This window comes from Dendrobates tinctorius, unplaced genomic scaffold (assembly GCF_039654945.1).
Source record: "Dendrobates tinctorius isolate UK_male_01 unplaced genomic scaffold, ASM3965494v1 ptg000254l, whole genome shotgun sequence".
Taxonomy (NCBI): Eukaryota; Metazoa; Chordata; class Amphibia; order Anura; family Dendrobatidae; genus Dendrobates; species Dendrobates tinctorius.
The window spans coordinates 966,337-993,623 of NW_027361921.1; the positions used below are offsets into that span (position 1 = coordinate 966,337).

A 27,287-nucleotide genomic window follows, 5' to 3' on the forward strand; every position below is an offset into this window, starting at 1 on the left:
TCTAAAAGGAATTAGATGAAATAAGTTTCTTTAGAGAATATAGGATGGCTTCAAGCATTACAAATTAAAACCAGTGGAATTTGAGTAAAAAAAAAAATTTGCTTTTGAAATGCTCTGAAAGGAATCAGATGAAATAACTTTCTTTAGAGAATATAGGATGGGATCAAGCATTACAAATTAAAACCAGTGGAATTACACATTAGATGCTACAAATTTTCATAGCAGTTTTCGGAAAAAGCAGAATAATAATTATTCACACATGAAAATCAGGGTGCTGTGGCTTAGTTGGTTAAAGCGCCTGTCTTGTAAACAGGAGATCCTGAGTTCAACTCTCAGCAGTACCTTTTTTTCATCTTCTCAAGAATAAGCCTCCTATCTTAAAGCAGGTGTGTTTTACCTGTGTGCAAACTCAAATTTGCCATTGTTCCAGCCCTACTGATAGTGCAATTGTGAGATTAAGAATCTCATCTAAATGGTGAAAAGGAAGTAAGATTGCTTCAAGTTTGACAACTTAACCAATGGATTATATTTTGAAATGCCTCCACTTTCTGCATCTGACTCTCTAAGCAGTCTTTCCAATATATCACATCTTTTTGTGATTTAGCCAAGTTGGTCAAAGAGCCTGTTTAGTAAAAAGAAAATCTTGATTTCGAATGTCAGCAGTGCTTTCCTTTCTTCATGTCAGTTTGGGGCTGTTAGCCGAAAAAGAGGACTTTCACTTTTGTTTGACATCAAACATGTCTTTCCCAAAGCACTAATAAAGTGTAATTGAGAGAAAAAAACTTTCTGCTTTTGAAATGCTCTAAAAGGAATTAGATGAAATAAGTTTCTTTAGAGAATATAGGATGGCTTCAAGCATTACAAATTAAAACCAGTGGAATTTGAGTAAAAAAAAAAATTTGCTTTTGAAATGCTCTAAAAGGAATCAGATGAAATATCTTTCTTTAGAGAATATAGGATGGGATCAAGCATTACAAATTAAAACCAGTGGAATTACACATTAGATGCTACAAATTTTCATAGCAGTTTTCGGAAAAAGCAGAATAATAATTATTCACACATGAAAATCAGGGTGCTGTGGCTTAGTTGGTTAAAGCGCCTGTCTTGTAAACAGGAGATCCTGAGTTCAACTCTCAGCAGTACCTTTTTTTCATCTTCTCAAGAATAAGCCTCCTATCTTAAAGCAGGTGTGTTTTACCTGTGTGCAAACTCAAATTTGCCATTGTTCCAGCCCTACTGATAGTGCAATTGTGAGATTAAGAATCTCATCTAAATGCTGAAAAGCAATTAAGATTGCTTCAAGCTTGACAACTTAACCAATGGATTTTATTTTGAAATGCCTCCACTTTCCGCACCTGACTCTCTAAGCAGTCTTTCCAATATATCACATCTTTTTGTGATGTAGACAAGTTGGTCAAAGAGCCTGTTTAGTAAACAGAAAATCTTGATTTCGAATGTCAGCAGTGCTTTCCTTTCTTCATGTCAGTTTGGGGCTGTTAGCCGAAAAAGAGGACTTTCACTTTTGTTTGACATCAAACATGTCTTTCCCAAAGCACTAATAAAGTGTAATTGAGAGAAAAAAACTTTCTGCTTTTGAAATGCTCTAAAAGGAATTAGATGAAATAAGTTTCTTTAGAGAATATAGGATGGCTTCAAGCATTACAAATTAAAACCAGTGGAATTTGAGTAAAAAAAAATAATTTTGCTTTTGAAATGCTCTAGAAGGAATCAGATGAAATAACTTTCTTTAGAGAATATAGGATGGGCTCAAGCATTACAAATTAAAACCAGTGGAATTACACATTAGATGCTACAAATTTTCTTAGTAGTTTTCGGAAACAGCAGAATAAAAAATATTCACACATGAAAATTGGGGTGCTGTGGCTTAGTTGGTTAAAGTGCCTCTCTTGTAAACAGGAGATCCTGAGTTCAACTCTCAGCAGTACCTTGTTTTAATCTTCTCAAGAATAAGCTTCCTATCTTAAAGCATGTGTTTTACCTGTGTGCAAACTCAAATTTGCCATTGTTCCAGCCCTACTGATAGTGCAATTGTGAGATTAAGAATCTCATCTAAATGCTGAAAAGCAATTAAGATTGCTTCAAGCTTGACAACTTAACCAATGGATTTTATTTTGAAATGACTCCACTTTCCGCACCTGACTCTCTAAGCAGTCTTTCCAATATATCACATCTTTTTGTGATGTAGACAAGTTGGTCAAAGAGCCTGTTTAGTAAACAGAAAATCTTGATTTCGAATGTCAGCAGTACTTTCCTTTCTTCATGTCAGTTTGGGGCTGTTAGCCGAAAAAGAGGACTTTCACTTTTGTTTGACATCTAACATGTCTTTCCCAAAGCACTAATAAAGTGTAATTGAGAGAAAAAAACTTTCTGCTTTTGAAATGCTCTAAAAGGAATTAGATGAAATAAGTTTCTTTAGAGAATATAGGATGGCTTCAAGCATTACAAATTAAAACCAGTGGAATTTGAGTAAAAAAAAATAATTTTGCTTTTGAAATGCTCTAGAAGGAATCAGATGAAATAACTTTCTTTAGAGAATATAGGATGGGCTCAAGCATTACAAATTAAAACCAGTGGAATTACACATTAGATGCTACAAATTTTCTTAGTAGTTTTCGGAAACAGCAGAATAAAAAATATTGACACATGAAAATTGGGGTGCTGTGGCTTAGTTGGTTAAAGTGCCTCTCTTGTAAACAGGAGATCCTGAGTTCAACTCTCAGCAGTACCTTGTTTTAATCTTCTCAAGAATAAGCTTCCTATCTTAAAGCATGTGTTTTACCTGTGTGCAAACTCAAATTTGCCATTGTTCCAGCCCTACTGATAGTGCAATTGTGAGATTAAGAATCTCATCTAAATGCTGAAAAGCAATTAAGATTGCTTCAAGCTTGACAACTTAACCAATGGATTATATTTTGAAATGCCTCCACTTTCTGCATCTGACTCTCTAAGCAGTCTTTCCAATATATCACATCTTTTTGTGATTTAGCCAAGTTGGTCAAAGAGCCTGTTTAGTAAAAAGAAAATCTTGATTTCGAATGTCAGCAGTGCTTTCCTTTCTTCATGTCAGTTTGGGGCTGTTAGCCGAAAAAGAGGACTTTCACTTTTGTTTGACATCAAACATGTCTTTCCCAAAGCACTAATAAAGTGTAATTGAGAGAAAAAAACTTTCTGCTTTTGAAATGCTCTAAAAGGAATTAGATGAAATAAGTTTCTTTAGAGAATATAGGATGGCTTCAAGCATTACAAATTAAAACCAGTGGAATTTGAGTAAAAAAAAAAATTTGCTTTTGAAATGCTCTGAAAGGAATCAGATGAAATAACTTTCTTTAGAGAATATAGGATGGGATCAAGCATTACAAATTAAAACCAGTGGAATTACACATTAGATGCTACAAATTTTCATAGCAGTTTTCGGAAAAAGCAGAATAATAATTATTCACACATGAAAATCAGGGTGCTGTGGCTTAGTTGGTTAAAGCGCCTGTCTTGTAAACAGGAGATCCTGAGTTCAACTCTCAGCAGTACCTTTTTTTCATCTTCTCAAGAATAAGCCTCCTATCTTAAAGCAGGTGTGTTTTACCTGTGTGCAAACTCAAATTTGCCATTGTTCCAGCCCTACTGATAGTGCAATTGTGAGATTAAGAATCTCATCTAAATGGTGAAAAGGAAGTAAGATTGCTTCAAGTTTGACAACTTAACCAATGGATTATATTTTGAAATGCCTCCACTTTCTGCATCTGACTCTCTAAGCAGTCTTTCCAATATATCACATCTTTTTGTGATTTAGCCAAGTTGGTCAAAGAGCCTGTTTAGTAAAAAGAAAATCTTGATTTCGAATGTCAGCAGTGCTTTCCTTTCTTCATGTCAGTTTGGGGCTGTTAGCCGAAAAAGAGGACTTTCACTTTTGTTTGACATCAAACATGTCTTTCCCAAAGCACTAATAAAGTGTAATTGAGAGAAAAAAACTTTCTGCTTTTGAAATGCTCTAAAAGGAATTAGATGAAATAAGTTTCTTTAGAGAATTTAGGATGGCTTCAAGCATTACAAATTAAAACCAGTGGAATTTGAGTAAAAAAAAAAATTTGCTTTTGAAATGCTCTAAAAGGAATCAGATGAAATAACTTTCTTTAGAGAATATAGGATGGGATCAAGCATTACAAATTAAAACCAGTGGAATTACACATTAGATGCTACAAATTTTCATAGCAGTTTTCGGAAAAAGCAGAATAATAATTATTCACACATGAAAATCAGGGTGCTGTGGCTTAGTTGGTTAAAGCGCCTGTCTTGTAAACAGGAGATCCTGAGTTCAACTCTCAGCAGTACCTTTTTTTCATCTTCTCAAGAATAAGCCTCCTATCTTAAAGCAGGTGTGTTTTACCTGTGTGCAAACTCAAATTTGCCATTGTTCCAGCCCTACTGATAGTGCAATTGTGAGATTAAGAATCTCATCTAAATGCTGAAAAGCAATTAAGATTGCTTCAAGCTTGACAACTTAACCAATGGATTTTATTTTGAAATGCCTCCACTTTCCGCACCTGACTCTCTAAGCAGTCTTTCCAATATATCACATCTTTTTGTGATGTAGACAAGTTGGTCAAAGAGCCTGTTTAGTAAACAGAAAATCTTGATTTCGAATGTCAGCAGTGCTTTCCTTTCTTCATGTCAGTTTGGGGCTGTTAGCCGAAAAAGAGGACTTTCACTTTTGTTTGACATCAAACATGTCTTTCCCAAAGCACTAATAAAGTGTAATTGAGAGAAAAAAACTTTCTGCTTTTGAAATGCTCTAAAAGGAATTAGATGAAATAAGTTTCTTTAGAGAATATAGGATGGCTTCAAGCATTACAAATTAAAACCAGTGGAATTTGAGTAAAAAAAAATAATTTTGCTTTTGAAATGCTCTAGAAGGAATCAGATGAAATAACTTTCTTTAGAGAATATAGGATGGGCTCAAGCATTACAAATTAAAACCAGTGGAATTACACATTAGATGCTACAAATTTTCTTAGTAGTTTTCGGAAACAGCAGAATAAAAAATATTCACACATGAAAATTGGGGTGCTGTGGCTTAGTTGGTTAAAGTGCCTCTCTTGTAAACAGGAGATCCTGAGTTCAACTCTCAGCAGTACCTTGTTTTAATCTTCTCAAGAATAAGCTTCCTATCTTAAAGCATGTGTTTTACCTGTGTGCAAACTCAAATTTGCCATTGTTCCAGCCCTACTGATAGTGCAATTGTGAGATTAAGAATCTCATCTAAATGCTGAAAAGCAATTAAGATTGCTTCAAGCTTGACAACTTAACCAATGGATTTTATTTTGAAATGACTCCACTTTCCGCACCTGACTCTCTAAGCAGTCTTTCCAATATATCACATCTTTTTGTGATGTAGACAAGTTGGTCAAAGAGCCTGTTTAGTAAACAGAAAATCTTGATTTCGAATGTCAGCAGTACTTTCCTTTCTTCATGTCAGTTTGGGGCTGTTAGCCGAAAAAGAGGACTTTCACTTTTGTTTGACATCTAACATGTCTTTCCCAAAGCACTAATAAAGTGTAATTGAGAGAAAAAAACTTTCTGCTTTTGAAATGCTCTAAAAGGAATTAGATGAAATAAGTTTCTTTAGAGAATATAGGATGGCTTCAAGCATTACAAATTAAAACCAGTGGAATTTGAGTAAAAAAAAATAATTTTGCTTTTGAAATGCTCTAGAAGGAATCAGATGAAATAACTTTCTTTAGAGAATATAGGATGGGCTCAAGCATTACAAATTAAAACCAGTGGAATTACACATTAGATGCTACAAATTTTCTTAGTAGTTTTCGGAAACAGCAGAATAAAAAATATTGACACATGAAAATTGGGGTGCTGTGGCTTAGTTGGTTAAAGTGCCTCTCTTGTAAACAGGAGATCCTGAGTTCAACTCTCAGCAGTACCTTGTTTTAATCTTCTCAAGAATAAGCTTCCTATCTTAAAGCATGTGTTTTACCTGTGTGCAAACTCAAATTTGCCATTGTTCCAGCCCTACTGATAGTGCAATTGTGAGATTAAGAATCTCATCTAAATGCTGAAAAGCAATTAAGATTGCTTCAAGCTTGACAACTTAACCAATGGATTTTATTTTGAAATGACTCCACTTTCCGCACCTGACTCTCTAAGCAGTCTTTCCAATATATCACATCTTTTTGTGATGTAGACAAGTTGGTCAAAGAGCCTGTTTAGTAAACAGAAAATCTTGATTTCGAATGTCAGCAGTACTTTCCTTTCTTCATGTCAGTTTGGGGCTGTTAGCCGAAAAAGAGGACTTTCACTTTTGTTTGACATCTAACATGTCTTTCCCAAAGCACTAATAAAGTGTAATTGAGAGAAAAAAACTTTCTGCTTTTGAAATGCTCTAAAAGGAATTAGATGAAATAAGTTTCTTTAGAGAATATAGGATGGCTTCAAGCATTACAAATTAAAACCAGTGGAATTTGAGTAAAAAAAAATAATTTTGCTTTTGAAATGCTCTAGAAGGAATCAGATGAAATAACTTTCTTTAGAGAATATAGGATGGGCTCAAGCATTACAAATTAAAACCAGTGGAATTACACATTAGATGCTACAAATTTTCTTAGTAGTTTTCGGAAACAGCAGAATAAAAAATATTGACACATGAAAATTGGGGTGCTGTGGCTTAGTTGGTTAAAGTGCCTCTCTTGTAAACAGGAGATCCTGAGTTCAACTCTCAGCAGTACCTTGTTTTAATCTTCTCAAGAATAAGCTTCCTATCTTAAAGCATGTGTTTTACCTGTGTGCAAACTCAAATTTGCCATTGTTCCAGCCCTACTGATAGTGCAATTGTGAGATTAAGAATCTCATCTAAATGCTGAAAAGGAAGTAAGATTGCTTCAAGCTTGACAACTTAACCAATGGATTTTTATTTTGAAATGCCTCCACTTTCTGCATCTGACTCTCTAAGCAGTCTTTCCAATATATCACATCTTTTTGTGATGTAGACAAGTTGGTCAAAGAGCCTGTTTAGTAAACAGAAAATCTTGATTTCGAATGTCAGCAGTGCTTTCCTTTCTTCATGTCAGTTTGGGGCTGTTAGCCGAAAAAGAGGACTTTCACTTTTGTTTGACATCAAACATGTCTTTCCCAAAGCACTATTAAAGTGTAATTGAGAGAAAAAAACTTTCTGCTTTTGAAATGCTCTAAAAGGAATTAGATGAAATAAGTTTCTTTAGAGAATATAGGATGGCTTCAAGCATCACAAATTAAAACCAGTGGAATTTGAGTGAAAAAAAAAATTTTGCTTTTGAAATGCTCTAAAATTAATTAGATGAAATAACTTTCTTTAGAGAATATAGGATGGGCTCAAGCATTACAAATAAAAACCAGTGGAATTACACATTAGATGCTACAAATTTTCATAGCAGTTTTCGGAAAAAGCAGAATAATAATTATTCACACATGAAAATCGGGGTGCAGTGGCTTAGTTGGTTAAAGCGCCTGACTTGTAAAGAGGAGATCCTGAGTTCAACTCTCAGCAGTACCTTGTTTTCATCTTCTCAATAATAAGCTTCCAATCTTAAAGCAGTTGTTTTACCTGTGTGTAAACTCAAATTTGCCATTTTTTCAGCCCTACTCATAGTGCAATTGTGAGATTAAGAATCTCATCTAAATGCTGAAAAGTAAGTAAGATTACTTCAAGCTTGACAACTTAACCAATGGATTTTTATTTTGAAATGCCTCCACTTTCTGCATCTGACTCTCTAAGCAGTCTTTCCAATATATCACATCTTTTTGTGATGTAGACAAGTTGGTCAAAGAGCCTGTTTAGTAAACAGAAAATCTTGATTTCGAATGTCAGCAGTGCTTTCCTTTCTTCATGTCAGTTTGGGGCTGTTATCCGAAAAAGAGGACTTTCACTTTTGTTTGACATCAAACATGTCTTTCCCAAAGCACTAATAAAGTGTAATTGAGAGAAAAAAACTTTCTGCTTTTGAAATGCTCTAAAAGGAATTAGATGAAATAAGTTTCTTTAGAGAATATAGGATGGCTTCAAGCATTACAAATTAAAACCAGTGGAATTTGAGTAAAAAAAAATAATTTTGCTTTTGAAATGCTCTAGAAGGAATCAGATGAAATAACTTTATTTAGAGAATATAGGATGGGCTCAAGCATTACAAATTAAAACCAGTGGAATTACACATTAGATGCTACAAATTTTCTTAGTAGTTTTCGGAAACAGCAGAATAAAAAATATTCACACATGAAAATTGGGGTGCTGTGGCTTAGTTGGTTAAAGTGCCTCTCTTGTAAACAGGAGATCCTGAGTTCAACTCTCAGCAGTACCTTGTTTTAATCTTCTCAAGAATAAGCTTCCTATCTTAAAGCATGTCTTTTACCTGTGTGCAAACTCAAATTTGCCATTGTTCCAGCCCTACTGATAGTGCAATTGTGAGATTAAGAATCTCATCTAAATGCTGAAAAGCAATTAAGATTGCTTCAAGCTTGACAACTTAACCAATGGATTTTATTTTGAAATGCCTCCACTTTCCGCACCTGACTCTCTAAGCAGTCTTTCCAATATATCACATCTTTTTGTGATGTAGACAAGTTGGTCAAAGAGCCTGTTTAGTAAACAGAAAATCTTGATTTAGAATGTCAGCAGTGCTTTCCTTTCTTCATGTCAGTTTGGGGCTGTTAGCCGAAAAAGAGGACTTTCACTTTTGTTTGACATCAAACATGTCTTTCCCAAAGCACTAATAAAGTGTAATTGAGAGAAAAAAACTTTCTGCTTTTGAAATGCTCTAAAAGGAATTAGATGAAATAAGTTTCTTTAGAGAATATAGGATGGCTTCAAGCATTACAAATTAAAACCAGTGGAATTTGAGTAAAAAAAAAAATTTTGCTTTTGAAATGCTCTAGAAGGAATCAGATGAAATAACTTTCTTTAGAGAATATAGGATGGGCTCAAGCATTACAAATTAAAACCAGTGGAATTACACATTAGATGCTACAAATTTTCATAGCAGTTTTCGGAAAAAGCAGAATATAAAATATTCACACATGAAAATTGGGGTGCTGTGGCTTAGTTGGTTAAAGTGCCTCTCTTGTAAACAGGAGATCCTGAGTTCAACTCTCAGCAGTACCTTGTTTTAATCTTCTCAAGAATAAGCTTCCTATCTTAAAGCATGTGTTTTACCTGTGTGCAAACTCAAATTTGCCATTGTTCCAGCCCTACTGATAGTGCAATTGTGAGATTAAGAATCTCATCTAAATGCTGAAAAGGAAGTAAGATTGCTTCAAGCTTGACAACTTAACCAATGGATTATATTTTGAAATGCCTCAACTTTCTGCATCTGACTCTCTAAGCAGTCTTTCCAATATATCACATCTTTTTGTGATGTAGACAAGTTGGTCAAAGAGCCTGTTTAGTAAACAGAAAATCTTGATTTCGAATGTCAGCAGTGCTTTCCTTTCTTCATGTCAGTTTGGGGCTGTTAGCCGAAAAAGAGGACTTTCACTTTTGTTTGACATCAAACATGTCTTTCACAAAGCACTAATAAAGTGTAATTGAGAGAAAAAATCTTTCTGCATTTGAAATGCTCTAAAAGGAATTAGATGAAATAAGTTTCTTTAGAGAATATAGGATGGCTTCAAGCATTACAAATTAAAACCAGTGGAATTACACATTAGATGCTACAAATTTTCATAGCAGTTTTCGGAAAAAGCAGAATAATAAATATTCACACATGAAAATTGGGGTGCTGTGGCTTAGTTGGATAAAGTGCCTGTCTTGTAAACAGGAGATCCTGAGTTCAACTCTCGGCAGTACCTTGTTTTCATCTTCTCAAGAATAAGCTTCCTATCTTAAAGCAGTTGTTTTACCTGTGTGCAAACTCAAATTTGCCATTGTTCCAGCCCTACTGATAGTGCAATTGTGAGATTAAGAATCTCATCTAAATGGTGAAAAGGAAGTAAGATTGCTTCAAGTTTGACAACTTAACCAATGGATTATATTTTGAAATGCCTCCACTTTCTGCATCTGACTCTCTAAGCAGTCTTTCCAATATATCACATCTTTTTGTGATTTAGCCAAGTTGGTCAAAGAGCCTGTTTAGTAAAAAGAAAATCTTGATTTCGAATGTCAGCAGTGCTTTCCTTTCTTCATGTCAGTTTGGGGCTGTTAGCCGAAAAAGAGGACTTTCACTTTTGTTTGACATCAAACATGTCTTTCCCTAAGCACTAATAAAGTGTAATTGAGAGAAAAAAACTTTCTGCTTTTGAAATGCTCTAAAAGGAATTAGATGAAATAAGTTTCTTTAGAGAATATAGGATGGCTTCAAGCATTACAAATTAAAACCAGTGGAATTTGAGTAAAAAAAAAATTTGCTTTTGAAATGCTCTGAAAGGAATCAGATGAAATAACTTTCTTTAGAGAATATAGGATGGGATCAAGCATTACAAATTAAAACCAGTGGAATTACACATTAGATGCTACAAATTTTCATAGCAGTTTTCGGAAAAAGCAGAATAATAATTATTCACACATGAAAATCAGGGTGCTGTGGCTTAGTTGGTTAAAGCGCCTGTCTTGTAAACAGGAGATCCTGAGTTCAACTCTCAGCAGTACCTTTTTTTCATCTTCTCAAGAATAAGCCTCCTATCTTAAAGCAGGTGTGTTTTACCTGTGTGCAAACTCAAATTTGCCATTGTTCCAGCCCTACTGATAGTGCAATTGTGAGATTAAGAATCTCATCTAAATGGTGAAAAGGAAGTAAGATTGCTTCAAGTTTGACAACTTAACCAATGGATTATATTTTGAAATGCCTCCACTTTCTGCATCTGACTCTCTAAGCAGTCTTTCCAATATATCACATCTTTTTGTGATTTAGCCAAGTTGGTCAAAGAGCCTGTTTAGTAAAAAGAAAATCTTGATTTCGAATGTCAGCAGTGCTTTCCTTTCTTCATGTCAGTTTGGGGCTGTTAGCCGAAAAAGAGGACTTTCACTTTTGTTTGACATCAAACATGTCTTTCCCAAAGCACTAATAAAGTGTAATTGAGAGAAAAAAACTTTCTGCTTTTGAAATGCTCTAAAAGGAATTAGATGAAATAAGTTTCTTTAGAGAATATAGGATGGCTTCAAGCATTACAAATTAAAACCAGTGGAATTTGAGTAAAAAAAAAAATTTGCTTTTGAAATGCTCTAAAAGGAATCAGATGAAATAACTTTCTTTAGAGAATATAGGATGGGATCAAGCATTACAAATTAAAACCAGTGGAATTACACATTAGATGCTACAAATTTTCATAGCAGTTTTCGGAAAAAGCAGAATAATAATTATTCACACATGAAAATCAGGGTGCTGTGGCTTAGTTGGTTAAAGCGCCTTTCTTGTAAACAGGAGATCCTTAGTTCAACTCTCAGCAGTACCTTTTTTTCATCTTCTCAAGAATAAGCCTCCTATCTTAAAGCAGGTGTGTTTTACCTGTGTGCAAACTCAAATTTGCCATTGTTCCAGCCCTACTGATAGTGCAATTGTGAGATTAAGAATCTCATCTAAATGCTGAAAAGCAATTAAGATTGCTTCAAGCTTGACAACTTAACCAATGGATTTTATTTTGAAATGCCTCCACTTTCCGCACCTGACTCTCTAAGCAGTCTTTCCAATATATCACATCTTTTTGTGATGTAGACAAGTTGGTCAAAGAGCCTGTTTAGTAAACAGAAAATCTTGATTTCGAATGTCAGCAGTGCTTTCCTTTCTTCATGTCAGTTTGGGGCTGTTAGCCGAAAAAGAGGACTTTCACTTTTGTTTGACATCAAACATGTCTTTCCCAAAGCACTAATAAAGTGTAATTGAGAGAAAAAAACTTTCTGCTTTTGAAATGCTCTAAAAGGAATTAGATGAAATAAGTTTCTTTAGAGAATATAGGATGGCTTCAAGCATTACAAATTAAAACCAGTGGAATTTGAGTAAAAAAAAATAATTTTGCTTTTGAAATGCTCTAGAAGGAATCAGATGAAATAACTTTCTTTAGAGAATATAGGATGGGCTCAAGCATTACAAATTAAAACCAGTGGAATTACACATTAGATGCTACAAATTTTCTTAGTAGTTTTCGGAAACAGCAGAATAAAAAATATTCACACATGAAAATTGGGGTGCTGTGGCTTAGTTGGTTAAAGTGCCTCTCTTGTAAACAGGAGATCCTGAGTTCAACTCTCAGCAGTACCTTGTTTTAATCTTCTCAAGAATAAGCTTCCTATCTTAAAGCATGTGTTTTACCTGTGTGCAAACTCAAATTTGCCATTGTTCCAGCCCTACTGATAGTGCAATTGTGAGATTAAGAATCTCATCTAAATGCTGAAAAGCAATTAAGATTGCTTCAAGCTTGACAACTTAACCAATGGATTTTATTTTGAAATGACTCCACTTTCCGCACCTGACTCTCTAAGCAGTCTTTCCAATATATCACATCTTTTTGTGATGTAGACAAGTTGGTCAAAGAGCCTGTTTAGTAAACAGAAAATCTTGATTTCGAATGTCAGCAGTACTTTCCTTTCTTCATGTCAGTTTGGGGCTGTTAGCCGAAAAAGAGGACTTTCACTTTTGTTTGACATCTAACATGTCTTTCCCAAAGCACTAATAAAGTGTAATTGAGAGAAAAAAACTTTCTGCTTTTGAAATGCTCTAAAAGGAATTAGATGAAATAAGTTTCTTTAGAGAATATAGGATGGCTTCAAGCATTACAAATTAAAACCAGTGGAATTTGAGTAAAAAAAAATAATTTTGCTTTTGAAATGCTCTAGAAGGAATCAGATGAAATAACTTTCTTTAGAGAATATAGGATGGGCTCAAGCATTACAAATTAAAACCAGTGGAATTACACATTAGATGCTACAAATTTTCTTAGTAGTTTTCGGAAACAGCAGAATAAAAAATATTGACACATGAAAATTGGGGTGCTGTGGCTTAGTTGGTTAAAGTGCCTCTCTTGTAAACAGGAGATCCTGAGTTCAACTCTCAGCAGTACCTTGTTTTAATCTTCTCAAGAATAAGCTTCCTATCTTAAAGCATGTGTTTTACCTGTGTGCAAACTCAAATTTGCCATTGTTCCAGCCCTACTGATAGTGCAATTGTGAGATTAAGAATCTCATCTAAATGCTGAAAAGCAATTAAGATTGCTTCAAGCTTGACAACTTAACCAATGGATTATATTTTGAAATGCCTCCACTTTCTGCATCTGACTCTCTAAGCAGTCTTTCCAATATATCACATCTTTTTGTGATTTAGCCAAGTTGGTCAAAGAGCCTGTTTAGTAAAAAGAAAATCTTGATTTCGAATGTCAGCAGTGCTTTCCTTTCTTCATGTCAGTTTGGGGCTGTTAGCCGAAAAAGAGGACTTTCACTTTTGTTTGACATCAAACATGTCTTTCCCAAAGCACTAATAAAGTGTAATTGAGAGAAAAAAACTTTCTGCTTTTGAAATGCTCTAAAAGGAATTAGATGAAATAAGTTTCTTTAGAGAATATAGGATGGCTTCAAGCATTACAAATTAAAACCAGTGGAATTTGAGTAAAAAAAAAAATTTGCTTTTGAAATGCTCTGAAAGGAATCAGATGAAATAACTTTCTTTAGAGAATATAGGATGGGATCAAGCATTACAAATTAAAACCAGTGGAATTACACATTAGATGCTACAAATTTTCATAGCAGTTTTCGGAAAAAGCAGAATAATAATTATTCACACATGAAAATCAGGGTGCTGTGGCTTAGTTGGTTAAAGCGCCTGTCTTGTAAACAGGAGATCCTGAGTTCAACTCTCAGCAGTACCTTTTTTTCATCTTCTCAAGAATAAGCCTCCTATCTTAAAGCAGGTGTGTTTTACCTGTGTGCAAACTCAAATTTGCCATTGTTCCAGCCCTACTGATAGTGCAATTGTGAGATTAAGAATCTCATCTAAATGGTGAAAAGGAAGTAAGATTGCTTCAAGTTTGACAACTTAACCAATGGATTATATTTTGAAATGCCTCCACTTTCTGCATCTGACTCTCTAAGCAGTCTTTCCAATATATCACATCTTTTTGTGATTTAGCCAAGTTGGTCAAAGAGCCTGTTTAGTAAAAAGAAAATCTTGATTTCGAATGTCAGCAGTGCTTTCCTTTCTTCATGTCAGTTTGGGGCTGTTAGCCGAAAAAGAGGACTTTCACTTTTGTTTGACATCAAACATGTCTTTCCCAAAGCACTAATAAAGTGTAATTGAGAGAAAAAAACTTTCTGCTTTTGAAATGCTCTAAAAGGAATTAGATGAAATAAGTTTCTTTAGAGAATATAGGATGGCTTCAAGCATTACAAATTAAAACCAGTGGAATTTGAGTAAAAAAAAAAATTTGCTTTTGAAATGCTCTAAAAGGAATCAGATGAAATAACTTTCTTTAGAGAATATAGGATGGGATCAAGCATTACAAATTAAAACCAGTGGAATTACACATTAGATGCTACAAATTTTCATAGCAGTTTTCGGAAAAAGCAGAATAATAATTATTCACACATGAAAATCAGGGTGCTGTGGCTTAGTTGGTTAAAGCGCCTGTCTTGTAAACAGGAGATCCTGAGTTCAACTCTCAGCAGTACCTTTTTTTCATCTTCTCAAGAATAAGCCTCCTATCTTAAAGCAGGTGTGTTTTACCTGTGTGCAAACTCAAATTTGCCATTGTTCCAGCCCTACTGATAGTGCAATTGTGAGATTAAGAATCTCATCTAAATGCTGAAAAGCAATTAAGATTGCTTCAAGCTTGACAACTTAACCAATGGATTTTATTTTGAAATGCCTCCACTTTCCGCACCTGACTCTCTAAGCAGTCTTTCCAATATATCACATCTTTTTGTGATGTAGACAAGTTGGTCAAAGAGCCTGTTTAGTAAACAGAAAATCTTGATTTCGAATGTCAGCAGTGCTTTCCTTTCTTCATGTCAGTTTGGGGCTGTTAGCCGAAAAAGAGGACTTTCACTTTTGTTTGACCTCAAACATGTCTTTCCCAAAGCACTAATAAAGTGTAATTGAGAGAAAAAAACTTTCTGCTTTTGAAATGCTCTAAAAGGAATTAGATGAAATAAGTTTCTTTAGAGAATATAGGATGGCTTCAAGCATTACAAATTAAAACCAGTGGAATTTGAGTAAAAAAAAATAATTTTGCTTTTGAAATGCTCTAGAAGGAATCAGATGAAATAACTTTCTTTAGAGAATATAGGATGGGCTCAAGCATTACAAATTAAAACCAGTGGAATTACACATTAGATGCTACAAATTTTCTTAGTAGTTTTCGGAAACAGCAGAATAAAAAATATTCACACATGAAAATTGGGGTGCTGTGGCTTAGTTGGTTAAAGTGCCTCTCTTGTAAACAGGAGATCCTGAGTTCAACTCTCAGCAGTACCTTGTTTTAATCTTCTCAAGAATAAGCTTCCTATCTTAAAGCATGTGTTTTACCTGTGTGCAAACTCAAATTTGCCATTGTTCCAGCCCTACTGATAGTGCAATTGTGAGATTAAGAATCTCATCTAAATGCTGAAAAGCAATTAAGATTGCTTCAAGCTTGACAACTTAACCAATGGATTTTATTTTGAAATGACTCCACTTTCCGCACCTGACTCTCTAAGCAGTCTTTCCAATATATCACATCTTTTTGTGATGTAGACAAGTTGGTCAAAGAGCCTGTTTAGTAAACAGAAAATCTTGATTTCGAATGTCAGCAGTACTTTCCTTTCTTCATGTCAGTTTGGGGCTGTTAGCCGAAAAAGAGGACTTTCACTTTTGTTTGACATCTAACATGTCTTTCCCAAAGCACTAATAAAGTGTAATTGAGAGAAAAAAACTTTCTGCTTTTGAAATGCTCTAAAAGGAATTAGATGAAATAAGTTTCTTTAGAGAATATAGGATGGCTTCAAGCATTACAAATTAAAACCAGTGGAATTTGAGTAAAAAAAAATAATTTTGCTTTTGAAATGCTCTAGAAGGAATCAGATGAAATAACTTTCTTTAGAGAATATAGGATGGGCTCAAGCATTACAAATTAAAACCAGTGGAATTACACATTAGATGCTACAAATTTTCTTAGTAGTTTTCGGAAACAGCAGAATAAAAAATATTGACACATGAAAATTGGGGTGCTGTGGCTTAGTTGGTTAAAGTGCCTCTCTTGTAAACAGGAGATCCTGAGTTCAACTCTCAGCAGTACCTTGTTTTAATCTTCTCAAGAATAAGCTTCCTATCTTAAAGCATGTGTTTTACCTGTGTGCAAACTCAAATTTGCCATTGTTCCAGCCCTACTGATAGTGCAATTGTGAGATTAAGAATCTCATCTAAATGCTGAAAAGCAATTAAGATTGCTTCAAGCTTGACAACTTAACCAATGGATTTTATTTTGAAATGACTCCACTTTCCGCACCTGACTCTCTAAGCAGTCTTTCCAATATATCACATCTTTTTGTGATGTAGACAAGTTGGTCAAAGAGCCTGTTTAGTAAACAGAAAATCTTGATTTCGAATGTCAGCAGTACTTTCCTTTCTTCATGTCAGTTTGGGGCTGTTAGCCGAAAAAGAGGACTTTCACTTTTGTTTGACATCTAACATGTCTTTCCCAAAGCACTAATAAAGTGTAATTGAGAGAAAAAAACTTTCTGCTTTTGAAATGCTCTAAAAGGAATTAGATGAAATAAGTTTCTTTAGAGAATATAGGATGGCTTCAAGCATTACAAATTAAAACCAGTGGAATTTGAGTAAAAAAAAATAATTTTGCTTTTGAAATGCTCTAGAAGGAATCAGATGAAATAACTTTCTTTAGAGAATATAGGATGGGCTCAAGCATTACAAATTAAAACCAGTGGAATTACACATTAGATGCTACAAATTTTCTTAGTAGTTTTCGGAAACAGCAGAATAAAAAATATTGACACATGAAAATTGGGGTGCTGTGGCTTAGTTGGTTAAAGTGCCTCTCTTGTAAACAGGAGATCCTGAGTTCAACTCTCAGCAGTACCTTGTTTTAATCTTCTCAAGAATAAGCTTCCTATCTTAAAGCATGTGTTTTACCTGTGTGCAAACTCAAATTTGCCATTGTTCCAGCCCTACTGATAGTGCAATTGTGAGATTAAGAATCTCATCTAAATGCTGAAAAGGAAGTAAGATTGCTTCAAGCTTGACAACTTAACCAATGGATTTTTATTTTGAAATGCCTCCACTTTCTGCATCTGACTCTCTAAGCAGTCTTTCCAATATATCACATCTTTTTGTGATGTAGACAAGTTGGTCAAAGAGCCTGTTTAGTAAACAGAAAATCTTGATTTCGAATGTCAGCAGTGCTTTCCTTTCTTCATGTCAGTTTGGGGCTGTTAGCCGAAAAAGAGGACTTTCACTTTTGTTTGACATCAAACATGTCTTTCCCAAAGCACTATTAAAGTGTAATTGAGAGAAAAAAACTTTCTGCTTTTGAAATGCTCTAAAAGGAATTAGATGAAATAAGTTTCTTTAGAGAATATAGGATGGCTTCAAGCATCACAAATTAAAACCAGTGGAATTTGAGTGAAAAAAAAAATTTTGCTTTTGAAATGCTCTAAAATTAATTAGATGAAATAACTTTCTTTAGAGAATATAGGATGGGCTCAAGCATTACAAATAAAAACCAGTGGAATTACACATTAGATGCTACAAATTTTCATAGCAGTTTTCGGAAAAAGCAGAATAATAATTATTCACACATGAAAATCGGGGTGCAGTGGCTTAGTTGGTTAAAGCGCCTGACTTGTAAAGAGGAGATCCTGAGTTCAACTCTCAGCAGTACCTTGTTTTCATCTTCTCAATAATAAGCTTCCAATCTTAAAGCAGTTGTTTTACCTGTGTGTAAACTCAAATTTGCCATTTTTTCAGCCCTACTCATAGTGCAATTGTGAGATTAAGAATCTCATCTAAATGCTGAAAAGTAAGTAAGATTACTTCAAGCTTGACAACTTAACCAATGGATTTTTATTTTGAAATGCCTCCACTTTCTGCATCTGACTCTCTAAGCAGTCTTTCCAATATATCACATCTTTTTGTGATGTAGACAAGTTGGTCAAAGAGCCTGTTTAGTAAACAGAAAATCTTGATTTCGAATGTCAGCAGTGCTTTCCTTTCTTCATGTCAGTTTGGGGCTGTTATCCGAAAAAGAGGACTTTCACTTTTGTTTGACATCAAACATGTCTTTCCCAAAGCACTAATAAAGTGTAATTGAGAGAAAAAAACTTTCTGCTTTTGAAATGCTCTAAAAGGAATTAGATGAAATAAGTTTCTTTAGAGAATATAGGATGGCTTCAAGCATTACAAATTAAAACCAGTGGAATTTGAGTAAAAAAAAATAATTTTGCTTTTGAAATGCTCTAGAAGGAATCAGATGAAATAACTTTATTTAGAGAATATAGGATGGGCTCAAGCATTACAAATTAAAACCAGTGGAATTACACATTAGATGCTACAAATTTTCTTAGTAGTTTTTGGAAACAGCAGAATAAAAAATATTCACACATGAAAATTGGGGTGCTGTGGCTTAGTTGGTTAAAGTGCCTCTCTTGTAAACAGGAGATCCTGAGTTCAACTCTCAGCAGTACCTTGTTTTAATCTTCTCAAGAATAAGCTTCCTATCTTAAAGCATGTCTTTTACCTGTGTGCAAACTCAAATTTGCCATTGTTCCAGCCCTACTGATAGTGCAATTGTGAGATTAAGAATCTCATCTAAATGCTGAAAAGCAATTAAGATTGCTTCAAGCTTGACAACTTAACCAATGGATTTTATTTTGAAATGCCTCCACTTTCCGCACCTGACTCTCTAAGCAGTCTTTCCAATATATCACATCTTTTTGTGATGTAGACAAGTTGGTCAAAGAGCCTGTTTAGTAAACAGAAAATCTTGATTTAGAATGTCAGCAGTGCTTTCCTTTCTTCATGTCAGTTTGGGGCTGTTAGCCGAAAAAGAGGACTTTCACTTTTGTTTGACATCAAACATGTCTTTCCCAAAGCACTAATAAAGTGTAATTGAGAGAAAAAAACTTTCTGCTTTTGAAATGCTCTAAAAGGAATTAGATGAAATAAGTTTCTTTAGAGAATATAGGATGGCTTCAAGCATTACAAATTAAAACCAGTGGAATTTGAGTAAAAAAAAAAATTTTGCTTTTGAAATGCTCTAGAAGGAATCAGATGAAATAACTTTCTTTAGAGAATATAGGATGGGCTCAAGCATTACAAATTAAAACCAGTGGAATTACACATTAGATGCTACAAATTTTCATAGCAGTTTTCGGAAAAAGCAGAATATAAAATATTCACACATGAAAATTGGGGTGCTGTGGCTTAGTTGGTTAAAGTGCCTCTCTTGTAAACAGGAGATCCTGAGTTCAACTCTCAGCAGTACCTTGTTTTAATCTTCTCAAGAATAAGCTTCCTATCTTAAAGCATGTGTTTTACCTGTGTGCAAACTCAAATTTGCCATTGTTCCAGCCCTACTGATAGTGCAATTGTGAGATTAAGAATCTCATCTAAATGCTGAAAAGGAAGTAAGATTGCTTCAAGCTTGACAACTTAACCAATGGATTATATTTTGAAATGCCTCAACTTTCTGCATCTGACTCTCTAAGCAGTCTTTCCAATATATCACATCTTTTTGTGATGTAGACAAGTTGGTCAAAGAGCCTGTTTAGTAAACAGAAAATCTTGATTTCGAATGTCAGCAGTGCTTTCCTTTCTTCATGTCAGTTTGGGGCTGTTAGCCGAAAAAGAGGACTTTCACTTTTGTTTGACATCAAACATGTCTTTCACAAAGCACTAATAAAGTGTAATTGAGAGAAAAAATCTTTCTGCATTTGAAATGCTCTAAAAGGAATTAGATGAAATAAGTTTCTTTAGAGAATATAGGATGGCTTCAAGCATTACAAATTAAAACCAGTGGAATTACACATTAGATGCTACAAATTTTCATAGCAGTTTTCGGAAAAAGCAGAATAATAAATATTCACACATGAAAATTGGGGTGCTGTGGCTTAGTTGGATAAAGTGCCTGTCTTGTAAACAGGAGATCCTGAGTTCAACTCTCGGCAGTACCTTGTTTTCATCTTCTCAAGAATAAGCTTCCTATCTTAAAGCAGTTGTTTTACCTGTGTGCAAACTCAAATTTGCCATTGTTCCAGCCCTACTGATAGTGCAATTGTGAGATTAAGAATCTCATCTAAATGGTGAAAAGGAAGTAAGATTGCTTCAAGTTTGACAACTTAACCAATGGATTATATTTTGAAATGCCTCCACTTTCTGCATCTGACTCTCTAAGCAGTCTTTCCAATATATCACATCTTTTTGTGATTTAGCCAAGTTGGTCAAAGAGCCTGTTTAGTAAAAAGAAAATCTTGATTTCGAATGTCAGCAGTGCTTTCCTTTCTTCATGTCAGTTTGGGGCTGTTAGCCGAAAAAGAGGACTTTCACTTTTGTTTGACATCAAACATGTCTTTCCCTAAGCACTAATAAAGTGTAATTGAGAGAAAAAAACTTTCTGCTTTTGAAATGCTCTAAAAGGAATTAGATGAAATAAGTTTCTTTAGAGAATATAGGATGGCTTCAAGCATTACAAATTAAAACCAGTGGAATTTGAGTAAAAAAAAAAATTTGCTTTTGAAATGCTCTGAAAGGAATCAGATGAAATAACTTTCTTTAGAGAATATAGGATGGGATCAAGCATTACAAATTAAAACCAGTGGAATTACACATTAGATGCTACAAATTTTCATAGCAGTTTTCGGAAAAAGCAGAATAATAATTATTCACACATGAAAATCAGGGTGCTGTGGCTTAGTTGGTTAAAGCGCCTGTCTTGTAAACAGGAGATCCTGAGTTCAACTCTCAGCAGTACCTTTTTTTCATCTTCTCAAGAATAAGCCTCCTATCTTAAAGCAGGTGTGTTTTACCTGTGTGCAAACTCAAATTTGCCATTGTTCCAGCCCTACTGATAGTGCAATTGTGAGATTAAGAATCTCATCTAAATGGTGAAAAGGAAGTAAGATTGCTTCAAGTTTGACAACTTAACCAATGGATTATATTTTGAAATGCCTCCACTTTCTGCATCTGACTCTCTAAGCAGTCTTTCCAATATATCACATCTTTTTGTGATTTAGCCAAGTTGGTCAAAGAGCCTGTTTAGTAAAAAGAAAATCTTGATTTCGAATGTCAGCAGTGCTTTCCTTTCTTCATGTCAGTTTGGGGCTGTTAGCCGAAAAAGAGGACTTTCACTTTTGTTTGACATCAAACATGTCTTTCCCAAAGCACTAATAAAGTGTAATTGAGAGAAAAAAACTTTCTGCTTTTGAAATGCTCTAAAAGGAATTAGATGAAATAAGTTTCTTTAGAGAATATAGGATGGCTTCAAGCATTACAAATTAAAACCAGTGGAATTTGAGTAAAAAAAAAAATTTGCTTTTGAAATGCTCTAAAAGGAATCAGATGAAATAACTTTCTTTAGAGAATATAGGATGGGATCAAGCATTACAAATTAAAACCAGTGGAATTACACATTAGATGCTACAAATTTTCATAGCAGTTTTCGGAAAAAGCAGAATAATAATTATTCACACATGAAAATCAGGGTGCTGTGGCTTAGTTGGTTAAAGCGCCTTTCTTGTAAACAGGAGATCCTTAGTTCAACTCTCAGCAGTACCTTTTTTTCATCTTCTCAAGAATAAGCCTCCTATCTTAAAGCAGGTGTGTTTTACCTGTGTGCAAACTCAAATTTGCCATTGTTCCAGCCCTACTGATAGTGCAATTGTGAGATTAAGAATCTCATCTAAATGCTGAAAAGCAATTAAGATTGCTTCAAGCTTGACAACTTAACCAATGGATTTTATTTTGAAATGCCTCCACTTTCCGCACCTGACTCTCTAAGCAGTCTTTCCAATATATCACATCTTTTTGTGATGTAGACAAGTTGGTCAAAGAGCCTGTTTAGTAAACAGAAAATCTTGATTTCGAATGTCAGCAGTGCTTTCCTTTCTTCATGTCAGTTTGGGGCTGTTAGCCGAAAAAGAGGACTTTCACTTTTGTTTGACATCAAACATGTCTTTCCCAAAGCACTAATAAAGTGTAATTGAGAGAAAAAAACTTTCTGCTTTTGAAATGCTCTAAAAGGAATTAGATGAAATAAGTTTCTTTAGAGAATATAGGATGGCTTCAAGCATTACAAATTAAAACCAGTGGAATTTGAGTAAAAAAAAATAATTTTGCTTTTGAAATGCTCTAGAAGGAATCAGATGAAATAACTTTCTTTAGAGAATATAGGATGGGCTCAAGCATTACAAATTAAAACCAGTGGAATTACACATTAGATGCTACAAATTTTCTTAGTAGTTTTCGGAAACAGCAGAATAAAAAATATTCACACATGAAAATTGGGGTGCTGTGGCTTAGTTGGTTAAAGTGCCTCTCTTGTAAACAGGAGATCCTGAGTTCAACTCTCAGCAGTACCTTGTTTTAATCTTCTCAAGAATAAGCTTCCTATCTTAAAGCATGTGTTTTACCTGTGTGCAAACTCAAATTTGCCATTGTTCCAGCCCTACTGATAGTGCAATTGTGAGATTAAGAATCTCATCTAAATGCTGAAAAGCAATTAAGATTGCTTCAAGCTTGACAACTTAACCAATGGATTTTATTTTGAAATGACTCCACTTTCCGCACCTGACTCTCTAAGCAGTCTTTCCAATATATCACATCTTTTTGTGATGTAGACAAGTTGGTCAAAGAGCCTGTTTAGTAAACAGAAAATCTTGATTTCGAATGTCAGCAGTACTTTCCTTTCTTCATGTCAGTTTGGGGCTGTTAGCCGAAAAAGAGGACTTTCACTTTTGTTTGACATCTAACATGTCTTTCCCAAAGCACTAATAAAGTGTAATTGAGAGAAAAAAACTTTCTGCTTTTGAAATGCTCTAAAAGGAATTAGATGAAATAAGTTTCTTTAGAGAATATAGGATGGCTTCAAGCATTACAAATTAAAACCAGTGGAATTTGAGTAAAAAAAAATAATTTTGCTTTTGAAATGCTCTAGAAGGAATCAGATGAAATAACTTTCTTTAGAGAATATAGGATGGGCTCAAGCATTACAAATTAAAACCAGTGGAATTACACATTAGATGCTACAAATTTTCTTAGTAGTTTTCGGAAACAGCAGAATAAAAAATATTGACACATGAAAATTGGGGTGCTGTGGCTTAGTTGGTTAAAGTGCCTCTCTTGTAAACAGGAGATCCTGAGTTCAACTCTCAGCAGTACCTTGTTTTAATCTTCTCAAGAATAAGCTTCCTATCTTAAAGCATGTGTTTTACCTGTGTGCAAACTCAAATTTGCCATTGTTCCAGCCCTACTGATAGTGCAATTGTGAGATTAAGAATCTCATCTAAATGCTGAAAAGCAATTAAGATTGCTTCAAGCTTGACAACTTAACCAATGGATTATATTTTGAAATGCCTCCACTTTCTGCATCTGACTCTCTAAGCAGTCTTTCCAATATATCACATCTTTTTGTGATTTAGCCAAGTTGGTCAAAGAGCCTGTTTAGTAAAAAGAAAATCTTGATTTCGAATGTCAGCAGTGCTTTCCTTTCTTCATGTCAGTTTGGGGCTGTTAGCCGAAAAAGAGGACTTTCACTTTTGTTTGACATCAAACATGTCTTTCCCAAAGCACTAATAAAGTGTAATTGAGAGAAAAAAACTTTCTGCTTTTGAAATGCTCTAAAAGGAATTAGATGAAATAAGTTTCTTTAGAGAATATAGGATGGCTTCAAGCATTACAAATTAAAACCAGTGGAATTTGAGTAAAAAAAAAAATTTGCTTTTGAAATGCTCTGAAAGGAATCAGATGAAATAACTTTCTTTAGAGAATATAGGATGGGATCAAGCATTACAAATTAAAACCAGTGGAATTACACATTAGATGCTACAAATTTTCATAGCAGTTTTCGGAAAAAGCAGAATAATAATTATTCACACATGAAAATCAGGGTGCTGTGGCTTAGTTGGTTAAAGCGCCTGTCTTGTAAACAGGAGATCCTGAGTTCAACTCTCAGCAGTACCTTTTTTTCATCTTCTCAAGAATAAGCCTCCTATCTTAAAGCAGGTGTGTTTTACCTGTGTGCAAACTCAAATTTGCCATTGTTCCAGCCCTACTGATAGTGCAATTGTGAGATTAAGAATCTCATCTAAATGGTGAAAAGGAAGTAAGATTGCTTCAAGTTTGACAACTTAACCAATGGATTATATTTTGAAATGCCTCCACTTTCTGCATCTGACTCTCTAAGCAGTCTTTCCAATATATCACATCTTTTTGTGATTTAGCCAAGTTGGTCAAAGAGCCTGTTTAGTAAAAAGAAAATCTTGATTTCGAATGTCAGCAGTGCTTTCCTTTCTTCATGTCAGTTTGGGGCTGTTAGCCGAAAAAGAGGACTTTCACTTTTGTTTGACATCAAACATGTCTTTCCCAAAGCACTAATAAAGTGTAATTGAGAGAAAAAAACTTTCTGCTTTTGAAATGCTCTAAAAGGAATTAGATGAAATAAGTTTCTTTAGAGAATATAGGATGGCTTCAAGCATTACAAATTAAAACCAGTGGAATTTGAGTAAAAAAAAAAATTTGCTTTTGAAATGCTCTAAAAGGAATCAGATGAAATAACTTTCTTTAGAGAATATAGGATGGGATCAAGCATTACAAATTAAAACCAGTGGAATTACACATTAGATGCTACAAATTTTCATAGCAGTTTTCGGAAAAAGCAGAATAATAATTATTCACACATGAAAATCAGGGTGCTGTGGCTTAGTTGGTTAAAGCGCCTGTCTTGTAAACAGGAGATCCTGAGTTCAACTCTCAGCAGTACCTTTTTTTCATCTTCTCAAGAATAAGCCTCCTATCTTAAAGCAGGTGTGTTTTACCTGTGTGCAAACTCAAATTTGCCATTGTTCCAGCCCTACTGATAGTGCAATTGTGAGATTAAGAATCTCATCTAAATGCTGAAAAGCAATTAAGATTGCTTCAAGCTTGACAACTTAACCAATGGATTTTATTTTGAAATGCCTCCACTTTCCGCACCTGACTCTCTAAGCAGTCTTTCCAATATATCACATCTTTTTGTGATGTAGACAAGTTGGTCAAAGAGCCTGTTTAGTAAACAGAAAATCTTGATTTCGAATGTCAGCAGTGCTTTCCTTTCTTCATGTCAGTTTGGGGCTGTTAGCCGAAAAAGAGGACTTTCACTTTTGTTTGACATCAAACATGTCTTTCCCAAAGCACTAATAAAGTGTAATTGAGAGAAAAAAACTTTCTGCTTTTGAAATGCTCTAAAAGGAATTAGATGAAATAAGTTTCTTTAGAGAATATAGGATGGCTTCAAGCATTACAAATTAAAACCAGTGGAATTTGAGTAAAAAAAAATAATTTTGCTTTTGAAATGCTCTAGAAGGAATCAGATGAAATAACTTTCTTTAGAGAATATAGGATGGGCTCAAGCATTACAAATTAAAACCAGTGGAATTACACATTAGATGCTACAAATTTTCTTAGTAGTTTTCGGAAACAGCAGAATAAAAAATATTCACACATGAAAATTGGGGTGCTGTGGCTTAGTTGGTTAAAGTGCCTCTCTTGTAAACAGGAGATCCTGAGTTCAACTCTCAGCAGTACCTTGTTTTAATCTTCTCAAGAATAAGCTTCCTATCTTAAAGCATGTGTTTTACCTGTGTGCAAACTCAAATTTGCCATTGTTCCAGCCCTACTGATAGTGCAATTGTGAGATTAAGAATCTCATCTAAATGCTGAAAAGCAATTAAGATTGCTTCAAGCTTGACAACTTAACCAATGGATTTTATTTTGAAATGACTCCACTTTCCGCACCTGACTCTCTAAGCAGTCTTTCCAATATATCACATCTTTTTGTGATGTAGACAAGTTGGTCAAAGAGCCTGTTTAGTAAACAGAAAATCTTGATTTCGAATGTCAGCAGTACTTTCCTTTCTTCATGTCAGTTTGGGGCTGTTAGCCGAAAAAGAGGACTTTCACTTTTGTTTGACATCTAACATGTCTTTCCCAAAGCACTAATAAAGTGTAATTGAGAGAAAAAAACTTTCTGCTTTTGAAATGCTCTAAAAGGAATTAGATGAAATAAGTTTCTTTAGAGAATATAGGATGGCTTCAAGCATTACAAATTAAAACCAGTGGAATTTGAGTAAAAAAAAATAATTTTGCTTTTGAAATGCTCTAGAAGGAATCAGATGAAATAACTTTCTTTAGAGAATATAGGATGGGCTCAAGCATTACAAATTAAAACCAGTGGAATTACACATTAGATGCTACAAATTTTCTTAGTAGTTTTCGGAAACAGCAGAATAAAAAATATTGACACATGAAAATTGGGGTGCTGTGGCTTAGTTGGTTAAAGTGCCTCTCTTGTAAACAGGAGATCCTGAGTTCAACTCTCAGCAGTACCTTGTTTTAATCTTCTCAAGAATAAGCTTCCTATCTTAAAGCATGTGTTTTACCTGTGTGCAAACTCAAATTTGCCATTGTTCCAGCCCTACTGATAGTGCAATTGTGAGATTAAGAATCATATCTAAATGCTGAAAAGCAATTAAGATTGCTTCAAGCTTGACAACTTAACCAATGGATTTTATTTTGAAATGACTCCACTTTCCGCACCTGACTCTCTAAGCAGTCTTTCCAATATATCACATCTTTTTGTGATGTAGACAAGTTGGTCAAAGAGCCTGTTTAGTAAACAGAAAATCTTGATTTCGAATGTCAGCAGTACTTTCCTTTCTTCATGTCAGTTTGGGGCTGTTAGCCGAAAAAGAGGACTTTCACTTTTGTTTGACATCTAACATGTCTTTCCCAAAGCACTAATAAAGTGTAATTGAGAGAAAAAAACTTTCTGCTTTTGAAATGCTCTAAAAGGAATTAGATGAAATAAGTTTCTTTAGAGAATATAGGATGGCTTCAAGCATTACAAATTAAAACCAGTGGAATTTGAGTAAAAAAAAATAATTTTGCTTTTGAAATGCTCTAGAAGGAATCAGATGAAATAACTTTCTTTAGAGAATATAGGATGGGCTCAAGCATTACAAATTAAAACCAGTGGAATTACACATTAGATGCTACAAATTTTCTTAGTAGTTTTCGGAAACAGCAGAATAAAAAATATTGACACATGAAAATTGGGGTGCTGTGGCT

General features: G+C 34.4%; 10 non-coding genes across 10 annotated transcripts; all 10 read left to right on the forward strand.

Annotated features, from left to right (window-relative positions):
- The first annotated feature begins 270 nt into the window (after nucleotides 1-270).
- On the forward strand, nucleotides 271-344 carry TRNAT-UGU (transfer RNA threonine (anticodon UGU)). Its single transcript has one exon. It is a non-coding gene; the product is annotated as a tRNA-Thr (tRNA).
- A 727-nt stretch (nucleotides 345-1,071) lies between these two features.
- TRNAT-UGU (transfer RNA threonine (anticodon UGU)) lies at nucleotides 1,072-1,145 on the forward strand. The gene has a single exon. It is a non-coding gene; the product is annotated as a tRNA-Thr (tRNA).
- A 2,329-nt stretch (nucleotides 1,146-3,474) lies between these two features.
- On the forward strand, nucleotides 3,475-3,548 carry TRNAT-UGU (transfer RNA threonine (anticodon UGU)). Its single transcript has one exon. It is a non-coding gene; the product is annotated as a tRNA-Thr (tRNA).
- A 727-nt stretch (nucleotides 3,549-4,275) lies between these two features.
- Nucleotides 4,276-4,349, forward strand: TRNAT-UGU (transfer RNA threonine (anticodon UGU)). The gene has a single exon. It is a non-coding gene; the product is annotated as a tRNA-Thr (tRNA).
- A 6,218-nt stretch (nucleotides 4,350-10,567) lies between these two features.
- On the forward strand, nucleotides 10,568-10,641 carry TRNAT-UGU (transfer RNA threonine (anticodon UGU)). Its single transcript has one exon. It is a non-coding gene; the product is annotated as a tRNA-Thr (tRNA).
- A 3,130-nt stretch (nucleotides 10,642-13,771) lies between these two features.
- Nucleotides 13,772-13,845, forward strand: TRNAT-UGU (transfer RNA threonine (anticodon UGU)). Its single transcript has one exon. It is a non-coding gene; the product is annotated as a tRNA-Thr (tRNA).
- A 727-nt stretch (nucleotides 13,846-14,572) lies between these two features.
- On the forward strand, nucleotides 14,573-14,646 carry TRNAT-UGU (transfer RNA threonine (anticodon UGU)). The gene has a single exon. It is a non-coding gene; the product is annotated as a tRNA-Thr (tRNA).
- Nucleotides 14,647-20,865: 6,219 nt separating this feature from the next.
- On the forward strand, nucleotides 20,866-20,939 carry TRNAT-UGU (transfer RNA threonine (anticodon UGU)). Its single transcript has one exon. It is a non-coding gene; the product is annotated as a tRNA-Thr (tRNA).
- Nucleotides 20,940-24,069: 3,130 nt separating this feature from the next.
- Nucleotides 24,070-24,143, forward strand: TRNAT-UGU (transfer RNA threonine (anticodon UGU)). The gene has a single exon. It is a non-coding gene; the product is annotated as a tRNA-Thr (tRNA).
- Nucleotides 24,144-24,870: 727 nt separating this feature from the next.
- TRNAT-UGU (transfer RNA threonine (anticodon UGU)) lies at nucleotides 24,871-24,944 on the forward strand. Its single transcript has one exon. It is a non-coding gene; the product is annotated as a tRNA-Thr (tRNA).
- Nucleotides 24,945-27,287: the final 2,343 nt, after the last annotated feature.